The sequence below is a fragment of the Budorcas taxicolor genome, chromosome 9, assembly GCF_023091745.1.
Source record: "Budorcas taxicolor isolate Tak-1 chromosome 9, Takin1.1, whole genome shotgun sequence".
In the NCBI taxonomy this organism is placed as follows: Eukaryota; Metazoa; Chordata; class Mammalia; order Artiodactyla; family Bovidae; genus Budorcas; species Budorcas taxicolor.
In genome coordinates this window covers 27,848,992-27,871,699 of record NC_068918.1, presented here as the reverse complement: position 1 = coordinate 27,871,699, position 22,708 = coordinate 27,848,992, and the positions used below count along the sequence as shown (strand labels likewise).

Sequence of the window (22,708 nt, the reverse complement as noted above, 5' to 3'; positions counted from 1 at the left end):
CAAAGAGTTGGACATGACCTAGTGACTGAATAACAACAAACAGAAACTGATATAAAGATATATTGTCACACTTTGCAGTGATTTTGTGAGAACTGGCAACCAGCATGTGTTATTTCAGACATGGCTCTGTGTATCACCTGTAACTGACTCTCACTGATCTCTGATTAATAGGATTTGTGTTAATGGAGTCGCTGCTTGTTAACAGGTTAAGCGTTTGCTTACTGGGACTTAGCAGGAGTTAGACTGGGAGTTAAAAAAATCTCCCCTCCAGGAGACACAGAGCTTCTTCCGACAAAGGGGCTGAGAACCCCCAGGTGATTTGACTTTGAAGGCCAGTGGGATTTGATTACAGGACTTACACAGGACTGGGGAAACAGATGCTTGGAGGGCACAAACAGAACCTTGTGTGCACCAGGACCCAGGAGAAAGGAGCAATGACCCCACAAGAGAAAGAGCCAGACTTGCCTGTGAATGTCCAGGAGACTCCAGCACAGGCATGGGTCAACAGCGGCCTGCTGTGGGGTCAGGGGCACTGAATACAACAGTCCTGGGAGAGGCAGCATGCTGGCAGAAGTCCTTTGGAAGGAGATTGCCATTACCAGGAAATAGCCAAACTACAGGGAGGGAACACAGCCCCACCCATCAACAGAAAATTGGATTAAAGATTTACTGAGCATGGCCCTGCACTTCAGAGAAAGACTCAGATTCCCCCACAGTCAGTCCCTTGCATCAGGAAACTTCCACAAGCCTCTTACACTTCAGAGGGCAGATAGAATGAAAATCACAATCACAGAAAACTAACCGAACTGATCGCATGGATCACATGGGATTTTCCAGGCAATAGTACTGGAGTGGATTGCCATTTCCTTCTCCTGGGGATTTTCCCAATGCAGGGCTCGAACCTGGGTCTCCTGCATTGTAGACAGACCGTCTGAGCCACCAGGGAAGTCCCACATGGATCACAGCCTTGTCTAACTCAATGAAACTATGGGCCATGCCATGTAGGACCATGGGTGGGTCATGGTAGAGAGTTAAGACAAAACATGGTCCACTGGAGAAGGGAATAGCAAATCACTTTGGTATTCTTGCCTTGAGAACTTCATGAACAGTATGGAAAGGCAAAAAGATATGACACTGAAAGAGGAACTCCGCAGGGTTGGTAGGTGCCCAGTATGCTACTAGAGAAGAGTAAAGAAATAGCTCTAGAAATAATGAAATTCAGTTCAGTTCAGTAGCTCTGTAGTGTCCAACTCTTTGTGATCCCATGGACTGCAGCATGCCAGCCCTCCCTGTCCATTATCAACTCCAAAAGTTTGCGCAAACTCATGTCCATCAAGTTGGTAATATCATCCAACCATCTCATTCTCTGTCATCCCCTTCTCCTCCCACCTTCAATCTTTCCCAGCATCAGGGTCTTTTCCAGTGAGTCAGTTCCTTTCATCAGGTGGCCAAAGTATTGAAGCTTCAGCTTCAGCATCAGTCCTTCCAATGAATATTCAGGACTGATCTCCTTTAGGATTGACTGGTTTGATCTCCTTGCAGTCCAAGGGACTCTCAAGAGTCTTCTCCAACACCACAGTTCAAAAGCATCAATTCTTCAGTGCTCGGCTTTCTTTATTGTCCAACTCCCACAGGGTCGCAAAGAGTTGGACACGACTGAGCGACTTCACTTTCACACATCAGTACATGAATACATGAAAAACCATAGCTTTGAATAGAGAGACCTTTGTTGGTAAAGTAATGTCTCTGCTTTTTAATATGCTGTCTAGGTTTGTCATAGCGTTACTTCCAAGGAGCAAGTGTCTTTTAATTTCATGGCTGCAGTCACCATCCCCAGTGATTTTGGAGCCCAGGAAAATAAAGTTTGTCACTGTTTCCGTTGTTTCACCATCTATTTGTCATGGAGAGATGGGACTGCATGCCATGATCTTAGTTTTTTGAACGTTGAGTTTTAAGCCAGATTTTTCACTCTCCTCTTTCACCTTCATCAAGATGCTCTTTAGTTCCTCTTCACTTTCTTCCATAAGGGTGGTGTCATTTGCATATCTGAGGTTATTTATATTTCTCCTGGAAATCTTGATTTCATCTTTTGCTTCATCCAGCCCAGCATTTTGCATGATGTACTCTGCATAAGTTAAATAAAGAGGGTGACCAATATACAGCCTTGATGTACTCCTTTCCCATTTTGGAACCAGAAAACTAATCAAATTGATCACATGGACCACAGCCTTATATAACTCAATGAAGCTATGAGCCATACCTGTGTAGGGACATCCAACAGAGACGGGATATGGCGGAGAGTTCTGACAAAACGTGGCCCACTGGAGAAGGAAATGGAAAACCACTTCAGTATTCTTGCTTAAGAACCCCATGAACAGTATGAAAAGGCAAAAAGATAGGACACTGAAAGATTAACTCCCCAGGACAGTAGGTGCCCAATATGCTACTGGAGAAGAGTGGAGAAATAACTCCAGAAAGAATGAAGAGATGAGGCCAAAGCCACAGCACCCAGTTGTGGATATGACTGGTGATGGATGTAAAGTCTGATGCTGTAATGAGCAATAATGCATAGGAACTTGGAATGTTAGGTCCATGAATCAAGGTAAATTAGAAGTGGTCAAACAGGAGATGGCAAGAGTAAACACCAACATTTTAGAAATCAATGAACTAAAATGGACTGGAATGGGTAAATTATTTCAGATGACCATTATATCTACTACTGTGGGCAAGTATCCCTTAGAAGAAATGGAGTAGCCCTCATAGTCAACAAGAGAGTCTGAAATGCATTACTTGGGTATCAAAAATGGCAGAATGATCTCTGTTCATTTCCAAAGCAAACCATTCAATATCACAGTAATCCAAGTCTATGCCCCAACCAGTAATGCTGAAGAAGCTGAAGTTGAACGGTTCTATGAAGACCTACAAGACCTTTTAGAACTAACACCGAAAAAAGATGTCCTTTTCATTCTAGGGGACTGGATGCAAAAGTAGGAAGTCAAGAGATACCTGGAGTAATAGGCAAATTTGGCCTTGGAGTACAGAATAGAGCAGGGCAAAGGCTAACAGAGTTTTGCCAAGAGAATGCACTGGTCATAGCCAACACCCTCTTCCAACAACACAAGACATAATGAAGAGACCGAGCCAAAGCGAAAACAACACCTAGCTGTTGATGTGACTGATGATGGAAGTAAAGTCCGATTCTGTGAAGAGCAATAATGCATAGAAACCTGGAACGTTAGGTCCATGAGCCAAGCTAAACTGGAAGTGATCAAGCAGGAGATGGCAAGAGTGCACATCAACGTTTTAGGAGTCAGTGAACTAAAATGAACTGGACTGGGCAAATTTAATTCAGATGACCATTACATCTACTACTGAGGGCAAGAATCCCTTAGAAGAACTGGAGTAGCCCTCATAGTCAACAAGAGTCTGAAATGCAATACTTGGGTGCGATCTCAAAAATGACAGAATGATCTCTGTTCATTTCTAATGCAAACCATTCAATATCAAATGAGGACAGTCAAGGCCTTCTGCAGTTGAGGTCATGGTCTCGGTAGACATTACAAACTCCTGATCTATTTTTTCTTGGGGAGCTCCTGCCATGAAGTTGGGATACGCAGGGATACATGGTGATATTGACGTTTTATGGCTCTTGTCTCATTTACCGTTCCAGAGTAATGAGCACCCCTCTAATTTATCACTCTTCTTGAACTCAAAAAGCAAGACATCAACGTTCATATTCTATAAGTTCTGGTAGAAAAAACCATAGGTCATTGGAAACATGTCAGTGTCAGTTTATTATTTCCTGCTAACAAGTACATTAACTGGATCAAAAATGCCTTTACACATAGAGAAATCCCAATAATATTTAACATTTTAATAGTATTCCAATTAAATTAGACATGTTTACTTTTGCAACTCCATCAGAGAAATATGTTTTATCTCTACCCAAACATCAAACTGAAGCAGTTAACTAAATATATTGCCATATGTTTCTAACACCCTTAACTTGCTCCCTGCAGTAGGTCAGTGTAGCCTTCATTCTAGGTAATACATTGTTACTTTTAGGTATTCATCTTTCCACTTGCAGATTCAAGCTTTTTCTGCAGCTTCCTCTCTTCATAAGATTCCAATTTTGGATATCTCCTCTGTACACCTATTCCTAGATGTGACACAATTCCAGTTTTAAACTACTTAGAGTCTCAAAGAGAATAAATTCAAACATGTACAGGGACATCTTGTTGCATAAAAGAGGCAGGTCAAACCCTTGCCTAGCATTCAAAATCGTTTACAATTTTATCTATTTCACCTTTCAATCCATCTCTCCCTCATTTAGCCTTAGTTCACATATGGTGAACTCAAGCAAATCAAATTGCTTGTGAATCTTTCTCCATGTTCCATACACCTTTCTGCCTCTCTCTTTGCCTATAAACTAAATCCCAAATTCTTCCTCATGAATTATAATGCTCTGCATTTTACTTACTGTTCTTTTTCAGAAGGGGCCTCCCTTTTGCTTGTTTCATGCCTTTCAGTTCAGTCACTCATTTGTGTCCGACTCCTTGCAACCCCATGGACTGCGGCACGACAGGCCTCCCTGTCCATCACCAACTCCCAGAGTTTACCCAAACTCATGTCCATTGAGTCAGTGATGCCATCCAGCCATCTCATCCTCTGTCATCCCCTTCTCTTGCCCTCAATCTTTCCCTTTTCAAATGAGTCAGCTCTTTGCATCAGGTGGCCAAAGTACTGGAGTTTCAGCTTCAACATCAGTCCTTCCAATGAACACTCAGGACTGATCTTCTTTAGGTTGGACTGGTTGGATCTCCTTGCAGTCCAAGGGACTCTCAAGAGTCTTCTCCAACACCACAGTTCAAAAGCATCAATTCTTCAGTGCTCAGCTTTCTTTACAGTCCGACTCTCACATCCATATGTGATCACAGGAAAAACCATAGCCTTGACTAGACGGACCTTTGTTGGCAAAGTAATGTCTCTGCTTTTTAGTATGCTGTCTAAGTTGGTTATAACTTTCCTTCCAAGGAGTAAGCGTCTTTTAATTTCGTGGCTGCAGTCACCATCTGCAGTGATCTTGGAGCCCCCCAAAATAAAGTCTGACACTGTTTCCACTGTTTCCCCATCTATTTGCCATGAAGTTATGGGACCAGAAGCCATGATCTTAGTTTTCTGAATGTTGAGCTTTAAGCTAATTTTTTCACTTTCTTCTTCCACTTTCATCAAGAGGCTCTTTAGTTCTTCTTCACTTTCTGCCATAAGGGTGATATCATCTGCATATCTGAGGTTATTGATATTTCTCCCAGCAATCTTGATTCATGCTTTTATTCACCCTATTTTTTCTTCCTGGAAATGTCCCTTATTTTATTTTTGTTATGTCCAGCTGACACTTTATGAAGCTTCACCTTATCTCATCAATTAGAAGCAGATGATTTTTTTTTCCCTACTTTGAACATCTAAATGTGTTCAGTTGTGCCTTCCCTATAGGATTTGTCACTTTTTAAACTTTTAATTTGAAATGAATTTAGGCTTATAGAAATGTTGCAAGGAGTTTCCATTATACCCTTGAATCAAATCATAGTCTCTTAAATATAAATGTCTCACATAACCATAGAACAATTTTCAAAATGAAAGAGTTAACATTGGGACATTACTTATAACTAAACTGGAGAGTTTATTTGGATTTCACCAGTTTTCCAGTAAGGTATATTTCTGGTCCAAGACCCAATTCAGGATCCCATATTGCATTGTGGTCATGCTTTGTTGGTCTCCTCCAAACTGTGACAATATCTGAGCTTTCCCTCATCTTTCATGACCTTGTGAATTCACCTAATAATATCATTACAGTTGTACATGTTTGTTTCCTTTGCTATAAGTTTCTTGAAATTTTTTTCACTGAGACACGTTTTTTTTCCCAACAGTGTCTAGCACATGACAGGAGCTCAATAATTAATACTTAACTACATGTCAGAAGTAATTAGAAAAGATAGTTACAAAATTGGCATAATTAAATACTGAGCTGTGTGCCATACTGACTTTAAGTTGCAAAAGTTAGAGAGCAAGAGAGTAAAATTATAGGACAAAAGACGTTCTTTGCAGATACTGACACTATATCTGAGTTCATTATCTGAGCCCCCAGAGCAGAAATCATCAAAGCTCCCAACCTGTGAGCCGATCAGGGTACAGGGATACCTAGTGACTGCAGGAAGGGTAGACACAGCCTCAGTCCAGGGCTGAGCATGACTGTTGGGTCTCAACACCAATAGACTTCCTCTGTCCTGTGGTAGGGGTGGGTGCTTGCACACACCACTGAGCTAAAATAACTACTCCTCCCTCTTACACCTTGGTTTCTATTCAATAGCTTCCTGTTAAGAAATTCAGGATAGAGAACTCTAGTCTTCTTGCCTGGGGCCCTGAGCCCCAGCTGGTTCTTTTCTTGAATTTCCCTACAAGTGGCTGACCAGTGTGTCTGATGTCTCACACCATGATGCCAGCACTCATCTACCCCCTCATATCCATTTGCCTTAATTTCCCCATTGCTATGACATGTTTGGCCCTATTGAATCCCACTCCTTTTCCAGGAAGTCAGGAGAAAGCTCAGCTGACAGGTCCATGCCTTTTACATGCTATCATACCCACTGGTTATCTTCCTTAGCCATGGGAGTTTCATTCTCTTTTCCTAACAGCACCTCTTGCTAAGTTTCAGCACACTGCAGACTTGTGTCCATTCACCTTGTGACTCAGATGTCCTTAGCTATTTCACTTTATTTCTAATCTCAAATTACTATGATATCCACATAAACTGTACTTCCTCATTACTACTGTAGAGGCTGACTCTGTTTTTCCCCTCCTGCTAAACTTGTTAGCATTGCCTTGCTGAAGAATCCATCTTCTGGGGCCACAGAAGGAAGATTTGCTTTGTTTTGTGGGGACTGCAATTACCGGCATCTGAAAGAGGGCATTCTTTAATTCCAATTCCATACTGCATCTTTCACAAAGACTGAGAAATACCATTTGACAGGTTCAAGAGAAATTGTACTGATATCTGTTGGGTTTTAACTGGAGCACTGCTGAATAATTTTTCATTTTCTTTTGGAAGGCATTACCACAAAGAGAAAACATGCCTAGTAGGGTCCCACAGAGGTGTTTTGACATTAGGCTTAATAAAGCATGAAGAACTCATTAATAAATAATGTTCTGCTAGGTTAACAAATAAAGGTGAATGCAGTGGCTAGACCCTGGAGTAAATCAAATCATGCATGCAGGCATGCAACTTATTAACCTGCAGCAGTCTCTTCAAACGTCTGGCAGAGCCCAGTGCTACAATGCACAAGTGAACCCAGCACATTAGAAACGCAGGCACCTTTGGTTATGATACAAACTGTTATTCTTTTTCATACTCCGTGGGTCTCAAAGAGTAAACAAACCTTCACTGATGATGATCAGGAGGCAATTCAATGACACATTTTATCTCTGCAAGAAGCAAGGTTCCACCACCAACACAGTGGAGCACTTGATACAATTACACCTTCTCTCTCATAGCCTTTGCTTCTTCATCTAAGGCAGCTGACAAGAGAGAGAATGAGTTAAAGTACACAAACAAGCTAGTCTATTCAGCCAAAATGGTTACTAATGAACTTTCTAGTCCGACTCAGAAAACCTTTAGTAGTGTCCAGAAACATCCTCTCTTCATTTCTTCTTTTTTTTTTTAAATGAATGTTCACTGTTTCTGAAGAGTCCTTTTCTAGATTCAGAAAGTTGTATGGTTTTAGATGGAGAGCAATTTCATGGCTGCCCAAAGTGGGTAAAAGCTCTCGGAGTGGTAGAGGGTGGGAGGGAAGCTTTGATACTTTGGGCAGTTGTATTTTTCTTTTGGTTCTGTGGTGCTTAAGGCAGCTGCTGCTTCAGGAAAGCTCTCTGAATGATTAAAAGCTTATGGATGGTTGTCAAGTGTAAGTTAAGCATAACTCACTCCAGCTGCTCAACAATCTGGAGGGATAGAACCTCCTGCCCCACACTCTTCTGACCACCCACCTACTCCATTCTCTAAAGGGTTTAGCTGGAGAGCTAACCACTAAGCAATAAAATGAAAACATTTCCAGGCACTGTTTTGATGAAATAACTTGTTGGGTGGGTTCAATTTCAACCCAAAGCCTTACCAACCATGCCCATATGCATAAATGTACACATTTTGCCAGACCCTTTATGTGGTTATGATGACAAAGCCATTAGGTTGTCATTTAAATCTTGTCCCAAGCTACAGATTTAAAGAAAATCATTATCCCGAGAATGAAAGCATTCCATTAAACACTCGTACCTGACTCTTTTCACAATTCCTGTATAGTTATGTATATGCCATATGTACACACAGTTATATAATTATATATAGTTTCTTCATTTCCAAGTGAATGAAACAGAGAAAATGAAGGAATAATCAGGATTCAAAGTGATGCATGATTAAGATTTCATATTTGAGAAAACAAGAGAGACCATGTGGAATAGTAGCAATGTGAGTAGTCCATAATTATTGAACCTTACAAAGTATTTTATGTGACTCATTTCCTTTAATTCCAAGAGCCCTAAGATGTTGACAGTGTTACCATCTATATTTTACATATGAGAAAGTCGAGACAGTGAGTTGAAAGTGTCCAAGATCACACAGTAAGCAGCAGAACTATGGATTTGAACTTGGACAGTATGATTCCAGAATTCACCTTCTTAAGTGTTATTCTGTACCACCCCTGTTATGTTATTAGGAAATCAAGTCATGGACAGCTCTACCACTAAACTGAAAAAAATGGGACTTCCTTTTTTTCCTCACATTACAATGAGTTGGACATGACTTAGTGACTGAACAACAACAACAACAAAATGAGTTTAGAGTTAGCCTAAATATCTGTTACCTTCCTGTGTGATTTTAATAAACATTCAGTTATGTACATATAGATGGTCCCCGACTCACGACTTTTTGACTTTACAATGGTGCAACAGTGATATGCACTCAGTAGAAACCATGCTTTGAATTTCGATCTGGGGCTAGCAATAAGTGGATACTCTCTTTTGATGCTAGGCAGAGGTAGTAAGCTCCTGGAACATAATCACAGTGGTAAACAACTGACGCACTAACAACCGTCCTGTACCTAAACAACCATTCTGCTTTTCACTTTCAGTACAGTACTCAACACTTTACATGAGACATTCAATACTTTATTGTAAAATAGACTTTGTGTTAGATGATTTTCTCTAGCTGTAAGCTAAGGTAAATATTCTGAGCACATTTAAGGTAAGTGAGGCTAAGCTATGATGTTTGGTAGGTTGGGTGTCTGAAACACATGTCCTACTTAGAATAATTTCAACTTAAAATGGGTTAATGGGGACGTAAACTCATCAAGTTAAGATCTGTACTTAGGTGATTTTGCTTGCCATAGTGATAGTTCTCAATCGCAAATTACAAAATAAAATGGAAATAATCCATTTTGTTGCCTGAACAACTAAGCAGTTCTAGTTTCAGTAACAAATGTCCTTGATATTTAGCCAAACATATATTGGTATAAAAATATTTCTTCATAAAGTAAACATTACCGCAGTGTTGAAAATTTTGGTTCTTTTGGAAAGAACAAAAACTTGGTTGAAAGGCCCCTAAGTTTTCTAGGAGATACAAAATTTTGAAGGAAAAATGTTATTTCCTGACAAGCTAGGATCAAGCTGGGATTTAGACAGTCTATGGTGAGAAAATGGGAAATGCAACGCTGTGATTTGGTCTAACGTTAGGCTGTATTATTTGATCACTGTTAAGAGTCAAGCACCTAACTTTCCTATGTATCGAGTACAAGTTATTAGGAAATATGTTCTGCTGTCAACACAAAACAAATAAATGCTTTTGTACTTTTTAGCTTAAGCTTCTGTATGCACTGAATTTGTTTATATATGAAATATAAAAAGATAATTTATAATGACAATGTCAATAAATATAAAAATTTTTATTTATTATTAACTATGGTATCATCTGACTTCTTATGCCTCTGTGCTTTAGTTGTCCAAATAAATTAAAAGTTCTTTGTGGGAAGAAACTGCATTTGGTATTTCTTTGTTACCATTTTGAAAACAATTCTACTTTCTATGGTATGATTTATTATGCAAGTCTAAACTCTATACAAAAATGTATAAAATGTAAATACTTATTCACAATAAATGTGGTGCCCCAAGGCACTATTTCTAGCTTATATTAATTTGGGTGCTATATTACTTGATAATACCTGTCAAACTATACCCCCAATCACATTACCTTTATTCTTACTAATTAACATAATGTGTGAAAAGACAGTGAAAGGCAAAGGTATGTTCAATTTCCTTAGCCCAAGAGACGAACGAAGGTACTCTTGGACCCATAGGTTTACGTAGAAGGGAAGTCTGGCCCACTAATTCCCTTGGCTCTCAGAGACCAATTCATCCATGAAGTGATTAAAAATGGAAAAAAATAATGCACTTTTGGGAAAAGAATATGCAAAAAATATTGCTGCTTTCTAAACCATAAATATTCATGGGTGGGGGGAGAGAAAAAGAGAAATTTCCAAGGATATTACTAAGGGTTTCTGACAAAATGAATTCAATCAATCAGTTATTTTCATAGTTTCTTTTTCCGTTAGTAATCTGAAGTATATTAGCTTTGTATTTTCTTAAACATCCTTTAAAAATTATTGTTAAAAATAAGAAACAATCTAAAATTCCTAATGCTAGAATGCTAATAACGTCATCACATTAATAAGAACCAGATGTACTTTTAAAGTATAATTTTCAATTAATTTTACTGATTATAGAATACTATAATTAAACTGTGTCATGGATATTGGAACAGGTAGAAGATCCAAGTTTTAGCTTGGTACTTTTATAGGATTTACAACTGTACAAAAGCAGAAGTAAAAACTGGATGAATTATTCATTTTCTTCATTCACTATCAGACAAAACCATTAAAATGCTGCTAAGTTCACAAAATACTCATTAAGTCTTCTGGACCCTGGTTATTGACAGCTGTTTTCCATAATGATCTTCATCAATCATTTAAGGTCATGTACCTAATGCTATATATCCTTATTAATATATTTAAAATTTAAATTATGTTGGTTTTATAAATGCTGTGCCTGAAAATACATGTGAACATTTTATCCTGTGCAATGAGAAACACCAATTTTATCATTATATAAAGCCATGGTCATATCCTTCATTTCAAGCAAATTTAGAATCCATTTACAAGAACCAAATATATAGCAGTTTAAGATGTATTATAATGCTGAAACTAAAAACTGTCTTAGAAAATTAATTGATATTGCTTTAATTGTTTAATTTTTTTGCATATGAAATTCCCTAGGCTTAGCAGACAGAGTTTTTCATACTTTGCATTGTGTTTTGAATATATTGCCTCTCTGCTCTATTAAATCTACTGGCATTATTTTCCAGTGAATTACATAATTTTCCCTTATGAGGATTCAGAGAGTTCTCACATGACTCTGCATCATTTTCTAAAGACTGAGCAACCCAGGGCCCAGATATTACTTAAGGTGTTTTCTAAACTCAGCACTTTACTATATATGACTATCTCCTTCCACAATTTATTGAAAAATAATAATGTTGTATTATACTTTTGCCATATGTAGTGATTAATAGGTAAGTAATTTTGTGACTCATAAATCATTTAGTATATAAAGGAAAAAGTATCTTAAAAAATCATTCTAAAAAAAGTTTACTTTTGATAGAGCTGAAGAGGTTGCCAAATAACAGGCCATTTCTGGAGTTTAAGCACACTCACTACTCAGATGACTTCATGAAATTCAAAGGTATGATGAACTCCCCTTAATTTAAAGGAAGTGAAGTGAAAGTTTCTCAGTTTTGTCCGACTCTTTGTGACCCCATGGACTACACAGTCCCTGGAATTGTCCAGGTCAGAATACTGGAGTGGGTATCCTTTTCCTTCTCCAGAAGATCTTCCCAACTCAGGGATCGAACCCAGGTCTCCCCCATTGCAAACAGATTCTTTACCAGTTGAGCCACAAGGGAAGCCCTAATTTAAAGGAAACAGTATTTTAATAATAAGCACTGAGAAATCTCAGGTAAACGGATTTATCAAAAACAACTTTTGGATTGGAATTTTCAAAGAACAGATTCCTGTACTAGTTCTACTATTAATGGGCTTCCTAGACCTACACACACCATCTAAACTGGACAAAGCCCTTACCCTCTTTGGGACACAGTTTTCACACCTGTAAAATAAAGACAGCTGGACTAGAATTTCTGGGATCACTTCCAGATCAAACAGACTTTGATTCTATAGCTCTGGTAGTTAGTGATGTACATGGTTATCAACATGAAAATAATTCTTAAAATGGCATCACAAAATGAACTAAATTAGAAATGACTAATGGGTTTTTAAAAAAATATGCACTCAAATTTGGAGTTCACTCCTTATTTTTCTGGGAATCAAGGAAGAATCTAAAGTGTCCAAAACTAGATACTTTCAAAATCCAGATTAATCCAGAAATTAATACATTCTCTAACTTCACATTTGAGTCACATGCAGTTGAATACTTTACTTTGGGCACTCTAAGGTGGGTATCTTAAGTATGAATGTCAATGTATAGAAGCTTATTGGTATTTAAAAAAAATGTGGGCAATGTTCATTTGATAATGGACCCCACCCTCCAACCCACTCTAGTATTCTTGTCTGGAGAATTCCATGGACATGACTGAGCGACTAACACACACGCCACCTTTCAAGTCCCCATATTCTGGTCTTAAGACAACAAAAATGAACATAGGAAAACACTTGCCAGAAGAGCTGGCACAAACAGTATTGGATCTGATCCCACTCCTATTATATTATTCACTCTTCGTTTTACCTTTAGTCCATGTTTTCTTTCTTTTATATTTAGTCATCATCTATGAATCTACATAATTCACTTGTTATAATTATTTTTTATAGTCTACATGTTGTAAGAGAAGGCCATATTTTGCTCATTGATGCATCTTAAGTCCTAGGATGGCCTGACACTCACTAATTATTACCAAATATTTGTTGAATTAATGAAGAAATAGTTTGTAGTGGAATAAAATGCATCTAGGTATGGATCTTGATTTTCAGCTAAAATCACAGTGCTCCACATAAAAAAACCCATCAAGCCAATACAGCTTATAAAGTTCATATTGGACCTGGCTGGACATTTACTTCTTCTGCTATAAAAGAATCAGTCATTGAATTTGGCAGCGTTGAGCAGGCACAATGAAAATGTAGCTGGCATGGGTGGCGCACATGTACCTTACTCGCTAAACAAAAGCAATTAATGAAAGCAAAGTGAACTCCCTGAGTATCTGTATGAAGTTAGAAGAGCTCATGGTTGTCAAATAGTGACTTTGACACCCATCAAATCTATTTGACTTGATCCAACTTGATAAAACTGCCATCTAGAATTTTTGTATTCAAAAGATTAGGCCAATATTTTAGTAACCTACATTACAATAATGTGGTGTACATAATTTACTTTGAATTTATCACATACATGATTATTCCAATACTAGCAGGAAAAAGATGGTATTTAAACAATCTTTACTTTCTCAAAGTAAGGAAATTTTGAGGCATATGGTTGAAGTTGAGGCTGAGCGAGAAAAAAATTAAATTGAAGACAATGTATGCAAATTAGAAAAATTGTGCCATCTAGAAAAAGATGCTACTGTAAAATATAATAGCTTATTAAAATTTTTTTGAGTATTTTTCTCCTTTTGTTTTAATAGGACTGTCACCTGCTGACATACACATGGCATTTCTTTATAATTTTAGGTCAGAAAAAATAAGCTTCTTTCCCCTCATAATTTTTCATGCTCTACAAAGTTTGCCATCACAAACCACTTTGCATTTATTATAAATAGGTATTACAATAGGAAAGCAATTCAACTGTATTCCATTTCACTGTGAAGCTAAGTGGCTTTCCAATATAACTAAGTTGAGTTAATGGGACTATGCTTAAAGGATGTGTTAACCTGGAACTGAAGTTACCTAGTTGTTTCTGCTTAACTTAGGAGTCTGGAAAATGAAGCCAGGAAACCTGTTGTGAGCAGGATAGGAAAATTATTATAATCTACATTCCTAAATTGAATGAGAATTTTTGCTCAGCAGAAAACCTCTTGACTGCAAAACCTCTAAAATTATACCCGGCTGTTAAGAATACCCGTTGGGGTGAGGGGAATTCAAACATCCCACTTTTCTTCAAATCAAACAAGTATAATGTGTACATTTACAGTCTTAGTGGAAGCTATCTTTCTTTTCACAAAGAGAAGCAACTTGTAACACTTTTTGTTGAAAATAAAGAAAATGGTAATCAAGTACTTAATTCTTGGTTAATAGGTAGTTTTAATTATCTTTGATATCAAAACTTTCTCTTGAAAATAAATTTCATATACATGTTTTGCATTATAATATAGAAGGCGACATTCTTTCATTTTAGTCCAGCACCTAAAATATGGACTATATATATATATTTCTTGGGATATTTTTAGAAGTTTGTCTGCTGAACAAACTCCTATGGTAACCCTTGCTTAAAGTCATTATTTACTCCTAACTGTATGTCTTTATTATGTATTACACATCAGCATTCACAGAAAGCTTCTCTTTTGCTTTAGTTAATACCTTTCACCCTAAACATCACTTTTTCTGATATTAAGATTCTACCTCCTAATTTCTTTAGATTGTATTTGTCTAGTACACCTTTTAAATTATTTTTAGTATCATTTTAATGGACTAGATAAACAGCTGGATATGTGTACTGGGTTGTCCCATGGACTGTAGCACACCAGGCTCCTCCGTTCATGGGATTCTCCAGGCAAGAATACTGGAGTGGGTTGCCATTTCCTTCTCCAACCATTTTAATGGACTAGATAAACAGCTGGATATGTGTACTGGGTTGTGAGGCAAAAATCCAGTGTCAAAAAGGCTTGAAATCTACTGATATAGACAGAGAAAATATGTGATATTCTACATATTTCACTGAAGCAAAAATCCCATTAGCCACAGTTGTTGTCAAACAATTAGAAACATGCCATCAGAAAAGTACCAAACATCAGGGGAAATGGAAGTTTGAATTGACTATCCAAAGGGTAATTGTGAATGTGAAGAGAAAATGTTGTTTTTATAAATCTTAAAATAGTAAGTGCCAACATAATGGTAGACTGACCATAAAGCTCTGAAAGGAGATCTTTATGGAATTTGCAGGGTTCTGCGTAGTGCGGTGGTGTGACTCATCTCAATACCTAGACCAGCGATTGCTATTGCGTGACTCTGCTACCTTCACCTTTCCATCCGCTCCCTGTTGTATTATAGTAAAAATCCAATTTGTACAGCCTTCTCACTAACACGTAGGGTCAGTCTCCAGGCCCTTGTTTCCTTCATCATCCCCTCTAACCAGTCAGAGTTCAAGTTTTGGTAATTTCTCCTTCAAAAGATGTACCGCATCTATGTCTTTCTTTTTCCACTTCCCTTCTCAAAGCTTGTCCACACTATTGCTTTAACAGCCTGTCCATCCCCTTTACTCTATTCCACCTATCCTTTCACATTCACATTTTTGAATAACTTTGCTTTTGTTGTATCCTGGTATCTGTATCCTGGTTCTGCACTGTGATCCAGTCTGAAAATATTTTGTTAAAAAAAAATCCATGTATTTCTTTCCATTTATTGATATGAAAGATATGATGACCTATTTGTCATAATATTTTCAAGCTTCTATTAAAGATTTTAAAGTCTTAAAAGACTTTCATTTTGTGATGTTTTCTTTGCTTAGTATATGCATGTAACTTCTTAAGAATACTTATTAGAGTACACATTTTCCTCTAATTTATAACTATAAAAAAAGTAGCATTTCTCCTCTCACTCTTTGCCACCTAAAGTTGAGCTTTAATATGACTTTTCTTAATATCTTTTTTCTAGCTTATATTTTTATGACTTGATTTGTCAGCTTTAAATAATATCTACCGATTCATAGATATTGCAAATAAAGCAGTCAACTAACTTTATGCACCAATTTCTTGCTGCTGTGTCCTTATAATTTTGTCAGTTACTTTAGTTCTATATGATATAGTTTTATGCTCTATTTTGCGTCACCCTAAACTCCATATTTGTTTTAGAATTAAATGCATTCCATGCTCACAAGCAGTCCTTTTGCAGCAGCGTCTACAGTCATCTCTTGGTTTGATGGAGTTTGTCCTCTAACAGTTGCTTCAAGAAGGGCTCAACAATATTTGCTGAATTCTACTATGTCCAGAATATGTGCCTCTAACTTTTACACCTTGAAGCCAGTTTGGCAGGTCATAAAATCCTTGGTACCCCTTTTCTTTTCCTGTAATGATGGTGAGTGAATTCACTATCTCCCAAGGCACCCTATTTCATTGTTGGATATCTCAATTGTTACTAGGTGGGTTTCATTTTGTTGTTAAGTTTTGCCAAAATTGATTTCTTTGTAAATTTCTAACAGAGTAACCTACAACTTATTCTACATAGACTCTCCCACTATCTCTCTTTTCCGGAATAAAAGTAACAAAGTCACTGTAGCAAAGTTCTCCAGAGTACCTTTAAGTAGACCTAATAATCCGTTTACTCATTTAGCTCAAGTCTTTGTAATTTCCTCGCCTTCTCTGTGCCTTCCTCATCATGCTCAGGCTCAGTCACTTAGCTGTGTCCAGCTCTTTGCAACCTCATGGGCTGTAACCCTCCAGGCTCCTCTGTCCATGGGATTTTCCAGGCAAGAATACTGGAGTGGATTGCCATTTCCTCCTCCATGGGTTCTTCCTGACTGAGGGACTGAACTTGTGTCTCCTGTGTGTCCTGCCTTGGCAGACAGCTTCTTTATCACTGACCCACCTAGGAAGCTGCATCTTCCCCATAACACTCTTTTAAAACAAGTCAGACTTATTTTAGAGCGACTCCTGGGATCATCTGGTACAAAGGCATCATTTTAGGAAGAAAAAACAGGCCCAGGGAGAGGTAAAGAGATTTTCCCAAGGTCACTCCACCACCAGGAAACTGAGTCTGACTTTGAATCCTAGTGACCCCAAGCAAACATTCTTTCCACTTCATGAGTCTTTCAAAAATACAATGATCAGTTTTCATGTGTATGGTGAGAACATTTAAGATATCTCCTCTTACTTAGGTGAGGTGATAAATGTGCTAACTAACCTAATCCTGGTAATCATGGTATCATGGTAACTGCCTTATACAAAAGTATCAAATCATCACATTGTATATCTTAAGCTTACACAATGTTATATGTCAATTACATTTCCATAAAGCTGGAAAAAATACAATGATCAAAAATATTTCATAAGAAATGAAATGATAATTACAAGCAGACATTAGGTAATTTCCCTTATGTGACAGGACATATTTCATTTCTTATTCCAAATATCCATGAAGTGATACAATATACAGAATAGAATAGCTGTATTGGAGAATTTAGAGTAGGTTTGCTGTTCATTTACATAAATTTTCACTTTCATTTTCTGTTTCTTGAAACTGACAAACTTCAGATAAATGCAGATTTCATTTTCCTACTGTAAACTCTCTAAACCATCATTTTGAAATCAAATTACACAGCTTATGCTTAAAACATAAGGGCCAGATTCTATCTTCAAATATACCACCCACTCTCTAACAGCAGAATTTGGCCCTAAAAACCCATTAACAAATATTGTCATTAAACTAAAGAGCTAATTACTTTGGATTCAAACAGAATGAACAAAATCATAGGCCAGCCGCAGCTGGTAGTAATAATGGTAAGACTAACCGTATGTTACACCGGAGATTTAAAGAACAAAGACATATTAACACTAATGTAACCAAATATATAAAATTATCTTCCAAATGGAGCAAGCTATTATAGTTAGAAAACTCTTGAAAACAAATTGGAATTACATGATACATACAGAAATAAAGACTACTTTAAGAAATTAATGTCATAATTCAAAAATTTCAGTGTTTAGTGAGGAGATAAACTTGAGAAATTTATCTTCTGCAATATTCCACAAATTAGGAATTACATCTAAAATTCATTTTGACCTAATTGGAAGAAAATATTCTCATATTCAAATCAGCTTAATACTACAAGATGCAAGCACCTTGTTTAAAGGCTGTTTTAGATAACTGTTAGCAGGGCTATCTTACAGTTCTGTGAAAGTGAACTTCTCAGATAACTAAATATTCTCTCAGCCCTTAAAAAAATGCTAAAATTACTGTAGTATGATATATTTTAGAAAAAGTTTTATAAATCCTGAGGAGCAATAAAAATCAACCATAATTTCATTGATTGATCATAACCATGAATAATATTATGCAGTAGATCATTTCAATTTTCTTCCTATGCATTGTAGTTTTTCTTAATAAAAATGAGAACCACATCACAACATGGTTTATAATTTGTTGTTTCCATTACAATATATTATGAGTATTTTGTCACATTAATAACTTCACTTTTGCTGCATAAATTTAAATGACCTTCCAATTTCATAAACTGAGACTAATAAACACATTTTAAGTATCCTGGACATCTCACAAATATCATTATTACACTGTTTCATAATAACACTAATACTTCCCAGAGATTCTCATATATTTGAATCTCCTTTCTCCTATACCGAATGGTCCCAGATGGCTCTTCTGCTCTAAAGCTCAATGCTTCTTTCAGTTTTTTCCCTCTCAATATCAGACTTCCAGATACAGACAGGCCAGCCTGAAATAAACCTAAATTTGCTACTTTCATTTCTAGATTAATGTCATGGTAGATTATCTACTGACAAATAAAATAATTTATGACTTCAAGTTGAATTATAAGTACCCAGGTACTTTCTTTGCTTCTTCAAACTTCATTTTCTCATACGAGACATAAATATTGCAAAATACTTGGCTAGTTTCTCCTTGTTAATAAGTCATATCTGACCAGACTGATGTTTACTGTTCTTTTGTATTAAGCTTTTTACCAGTAAGTTTTGTAGTACATGAAGGGACTAGGCTAGACGATCTCAATGCTCCATTTTTGCTCTAAAACTTCATGCTTCTATGAAGTTTCTGTAATTTACTCTTTTATTGTATATTTTACTTCATGAGTATGGAGGTTGTTTCACTAAGGTTCCCTAAAACTACATTGTAAGTTTTCTTTACGGAGCTACAATTTGAGATAAATACACCAATGATAATAAACGTGGCTCATTTGAAGACACAACTCCATTCTTTCTCCACGAAAGTGTGAAAGGGTAGTTTCTATTTTTTTGAAACAGAAGTATTATAGAAGATCTACACTAAAAACTTTATGAAATCTTATTTGGAGACTCTGTTGACCTTAAACTTATGTACTACATATTTAAGAATTTTTATCATCTTGTTTACTACAAATTTTAGAACTTTATCATCAAATGGCAATCTTATTATTGAGGACAGTTCTGACAGCAAATGTACATGAAAATTCATCATTATAGTTAAAACAATTCTGCAAATCTTTTGTTTTAGTTACTTTGAATATTACTTTATTTCATTTTATTATTAAAAATTTTTATTGAAGTATAGTTAATTTACAATGTTGTGTCAGTTTTTGGTGTGTAGCAAGGTGATTCAGTTTTATATATATAAACTTTTATGCTGCTTTATTTTATGCATATGACTATACTAATTTTCTTTGTGTAATATTAATAAATAACATGCATAGCTAACTTGAATTATAGGGGCACACTTTTTTTTGATTAAAGGTTTATTCTTGCCTTTTGATATTTTATGGACAAGGAAATCTACACAATATGAATCAGTTCACACAAAGACTAACAGAAAATAGCAATAAGCCTGAAATTCAACAGATTTTGATTAAGAACTTCATTCTTCACTATAAAAATATAATACTGAATCTTTAAAAAATCATCACAATTTAAGGTCTGGATATGTCCATACCAATCACTTCTTTTACTGAAATAAAAAGCAAATCTTTTATAAACTTAAAGTCACAAATAATAAAGATGAAGTTGCTAAATGAAATATGGAAACAAAAATAAAATAAAGTGATATTCAACAAACATACATGTAGCCTGTTATAAATATAGCACATAATTTTTAAGGTTTAAGCTGCCGAGGAATAAAAGAGTAGCTAAAGGCATATTATGCAGATCTGTTCTTTTGAATTCTAAGGCTGAGTTTTCAAAATGAAGAGAAAAGACAAACCCTCACAAAAAGAAAAGAAAGAAATATTTAGCCAGCCTCAGCAGTACTTCATTACTATCATCTAGATATTTCTTAGAATTAGATCCACAGTCATCTGAATAAACCAAAACATTATGTGGAACACAGAAACAGCTGAAGAGAGCAATGACAGGACTGTCACTCTAAAAGAGAGATAGGGACATCTGGGAATTAGCACATCATACTAAATAAAAAAAAAAGAATATTAGAAAGGATTAATAATTCAATTTGGGGGGGTCGAAAAAGGAATACTAATTTAGCACTAATTTAAAGTATGCTTTCCTTATTTACTCTGTGACTGTAGGAAACAAGCCACACAAAATCCCTTCTAATGTAGTTTGAAAATTAGAAGTACATTATTTTAAATGCTAATTTCTCTGTTTCTTAAAGGTCTAAGGACCATCTTCATGAGGATCATCTGAGGGTGAGTAGCTGTAAAAAATCCAAATTGCTGGACCATAGTGAATCTCTCTGTGAAATATGCCCAGGAATCAGCATTTTATAAACCTCCTTCTCCCCTCATTTAACTCTTAGGCATATTAAAATTTGAGAACCACTGTATGCCATGCTTTTTTGTGTGAAACTGATTTCAGATATCAAGATAACCACTGTGCCATGCTTGTATTTATATTTATATGACATATAAAACTTTTAAACTTTGAATTTTATTCCCCCCCCTGCTTTTTTTTTTGCTGTAGAACTAACTACACATAGCTAGCTATTTTTCCTTATATTCAATTATTTCTTTTACTTTTGTATATTTTTTAAAAATAGATTTAATTTTCACTTTTTGATGTAATTAAGAGTTACATAAGAATGTGAGTTACTTCCAAAGTTCTCTTACCTTCAAATCCTTATGCTTATTTGGTAAGTTCTGAACATATATGATGAAAATTTTCAAAAAGAATATGTGCAGTGGATCCTCTGTTTAATTTCTGAGTATATCAAGGCTGGCCAAGGAGACTCCTGAGGTGGACACCAGAAATGCCACTGAGAAGTGAAGCCAACGCTGAAGCCTCTGGGTTCCTGATTACCTCTGAACAGAACAGAAAAACAAGTAGTCGGTCACCTGAAATTCATAGAGAATCTGCTATGGAGAAGGTTATTTTCAGTAAACTAGCAGTGTTACTAAATTTAACCTTGGCCTGGGTTTGCTGCTCCCTGATTTAGCACAGTTGTCATTTAAAATTTCATGTCATTGTGAAGTCAGAATTGCATGATGCTCTTGCCTCAGAGGATTCTGGTTGAATTCATACAGCTTTAATTGACTATTTTTCTAAACATTGCATCAAGTGATATAATTACTAATTTTATTTTTGATATGCAGGTGCTACATTTTGGTGCTGAATTTCTTTCTAAGTCAAGGTTGATGAGGCCTTTTAAAAATATATTCTTATGCAAGACTCTATCATACCTCATAAAAGATAAGACATGATAGATTCACTAAATCCCTATGGAATCATTTCATACTTTTGCTATATTTTACTACACATGGATAATGCTTCCCAAGATAATTAGACATAAATAAAAATAATATCCTTTGTAGTAAATATATGTTGCCTATTTAGGGAAGCCAAAATTCTAGCTTCTTTATTGCATGAGTTAAACAGATGTTAGCAGTAGCTAATGGAAAAAAAGAATGAAAGATCCACTTTCAAAATTGGAAATTAATCATGCAGATATTGTCCCAAAGGGTAGAGGAGGCATCATGTATGGAGAAATATAAAGTCAAATACAAAATAAGAGTGTAATACATATGTAAGCACAGAGCACACTGTAGAATGATGGGTTTTCATGGTAGAACTTACAGTTTGGTCACCCAAAAAACATTCCCAACTTTCTTGCTATGATTCACAAAATAGAGAACAAAAAATCAAATGTTCTTTCTGGTCTCCCTTACTGCTAAGAGTGGTCATGTGACCCAGTTCTGGCCCATGAACTATAAGAAGTACACTGGGAAAGAAATCCAGGCAATCAATTTGCTTTATTGATAAACAGGAAAATTTCTGCTCCTCTGCTCTTTACCACACAGTTGCTAGCCTTGAATGAGGCTACAATACTTGGAGGTAGAACAGTCATCTTGTCATCATGATGTAAAACATAAGGAAAGTCCAGAGAAATGCAAAGATACCAGCCTTGTTACTGACAAGCAGCTGAACCAACACTACTAACTTCTTCCTTTGAAATTGTACTTGTTTAAACCACTGGGTGTTCTGTTGCTTGCTAACACTCATTGTAAGTTGACAAAATGCTAAAAAAACATTGTTAAGCAGTCATGTAATCTGTAAGTTCTCATTCAGTGGAGTGAAGGGCAGGTTTCATTCTGAGTTTGTAACTTGCCTTCTTTTGACTTCTAGGAAAGTTGTGCGTGTGGGAAGTAATAGGTCACACTGCTGCTGCTGCTGCTAAGTTTGCTTCAGTCATGTCCAACTCTGTGCGACCCCACAGACATC

At 36.4% G+C, this 22,708-nt stretch overlaps 1 protein-coding gene across 7 annotated transcripts in view; it reads right to left on the bottom strand.

Annotated features, from left to right (window-relative positions):
- The window catches only part of HS3ST5 (heparan sulfate-glucosamine 3-sulfotransferase 5), a 180,821-nt gene extending 159,519 nt beyond the window's left edge, over positions 1–21,302 (bottom strand). For 6 of the 7 annotated variants that reach the window (XR_008199917.1, XR_008199916.1, XR_008199914.1 and 3 more), the window contains exon 1: positions 21,100–21,302. The gene's annotated coding sequence lies outside the window, so the exon portion shown is untranslated. Of the gene's footprint in view, positions 1–7,433; positions 7,573–21,099 lie in introns of all 7 variants that reach the window. The other variant, XM_052645822.1, reaches the window with a different exon arrangement.
- Between the last annotated feature and the right edge of the window lie 1,406 nt (positions 21,303–22,708).